At 47.2% G+C, this 1,797-nt stretch overlaps 1 long non-coding RNA gene across 1 annotated transcript in view; it reads left to right on the forward strand.

Moving 5' to 3' along the window:
- The first annotated feature begins 394 nt into the window (after nucleotides 1–394).
- LOC112549334 overlaps nucleotides 395–1,797 on the forward strand; it is a 6,880-nt gene continuing 5,477 nt past the window's right edge. The window contains exon 1 of the long non-coding RNA XR_003092727.1: nucleotides 395–460. This is a non-coding gene — a long non-coding RNA (uncharacterized LOC112549334). The remainder of the gene's footprint in view (nucleotides 461–1,797) is intronic.

A 1,797-nucleotide genomic window follows, 5' to 3' on the forward strand; every position in this document is an offset into this window, starting at 1 on the left:
ATGTGGGTCTAACTTGGACCAAGGCATGGGCGAGTCTTGAATATTATAACCTTCCCTACTGTACAGGTGCTCATCAGTGTTGTTTTCTGGGGGACCCAGGTGGTGGCATCTGCTGCTGTGAGCATTTGCCCTGGTTGCCTATGAGAGCCATGCTGGAGCTGATGACTCAGGCTTGTACATGACCCCAATCAGCCAGGGCGGCTGTCAGTGTCAGACCCTTCTCATTGCAGCCCTCTTTCTCCATTTACCACGTCACCATGAAATCCTTGACTTTGTAAATAAGCTCAACATTTCCTTCATGCTTCCACCAGCGCTGGCAGTGCTTAGCTCATGGCAGGGCACTTTGAGGCCTTCCTGGGGAGTGACAGACACTTTGTTTTCTCTTCCTTTCTTTCAGCTCCTTGTCTCAGATGTCAAACAGGGGAACCCTGCCATGTGGGAGGGCGTATTTAATTTGCAGGTATGTATGGGTCAGGCAATGTCTTGGGGTTTTATCTTGAATTCTAATTTCCCTTGAAGTGCCAGGTTTTTTTGAAAAGATAATTCTACAGCCATGTAAAACAGAAAAATAAATGCATTTTGAGTGGGGCTGGCTTTTGGCTTGGATTCTTGATTGTGATTAACAACAGCAGCCAGTCATAGCATTTCCATGCCTCCCTTCATCCATGCATCCCAATCGTCTCTTCATGAAGGGGCCAAGGAAAATCGGGCACTTATAGATATGCTCTGGGAGGTGGGGGGGAGGGTGCTTTAATTAGTGCAGCTCCAAGAGCTACACTAATTTAAAGCACCCGGAGAATCATGTGTATCTGCGTCTCCATGCTCAAAAATGGCGGCAGGGGTGCTTTAACTAAAGCTCATTGAATGAGCCTTAGTTAAAGTGCCCCTGCTGCCATTTCTCAGCACGGGGATGCTAATACATATGATGCTAGAGTCTGCTCCAATGCGCTGCAATTACAGCATGCTGGAGCAGCCTCCCTGCACATGTATGAGACCCCATCATTCCTAATTTTACAGTGGAGGGGGCGGGGGAAGTGGAAGCAGAAGGCAACTTGTTGAAGACCATCAAGTGTGCTAGGGGGTACTGTCCTTTGCTCAGATCAGTAGGGATTGGTGGTTTCCCCAGCCCTGCATCAATGAAGGAAAATTATAAAAAGGATGGAGATAGGCTTTTCGGTGTGGCTGTAGGGGACAGGACTTGGAGCAATGGCCTCAAACTGCAGCAGGAGAAATTTAGGTTGGAGATTAGAAAGGGATTTCTAACTAGGTGGTGGTCAAGCATTGGAACAAGCTACCTAGAGAAGTTGTGGAATCTCTGTTCTCGCAGGGGCTGGTTAAACATATGTTTGTCTGGGATGATTTAGTTAGGGGTGATCCTGCCCTGAGTAGGTGGCTGGATTAGATAACCTCATGAGGTCCCTTCCAGTCCTGCTTTCCTATGATCTTGTGATCCCAATGTGTAAGCCACAGTTAACAAGTGCACATTAAGGACTGGGTTTGCCCTCTGGATCCCCTGGGTTATTGCTTGCTCTACAAGGAGTTCCAGGTTTCTTCAAGAGCTGCACTTGAGGAGGAGGGTGTGATTCAGTGAGAGGAACCGTGTCCTCACCTGGCCTCATGTTTGCTTGTAAGAATGGGGAACACAATGAAAAGGCGTGTTTATGGAAAGTCTCTAGTACTAATGATGCTTCCCCTTGATGACAATGAAATCTACCCTCTGAGTTAGGGAAATCACCAAATTCTTCCCTGTCTCTTGAGCAATTAAAGATTTGCCAAGATTTTGGGGTATTCCTAGTT

This window comes from Alligator sinensis, unplaced genomic scaffold (genome assembly GCF_000455745.1).
Source record: "Alligator sinensis unplaced genomic scaffold, ASM45574v1 scaffold400_1, whole genome shotgun sequence".
Taxonomy (NCBI): domain Eukaryota; kingdom Metazoa; phylum Chordata; order Crocodylia; family Alligatoridae; genus Alligator; species Alligator sinensis.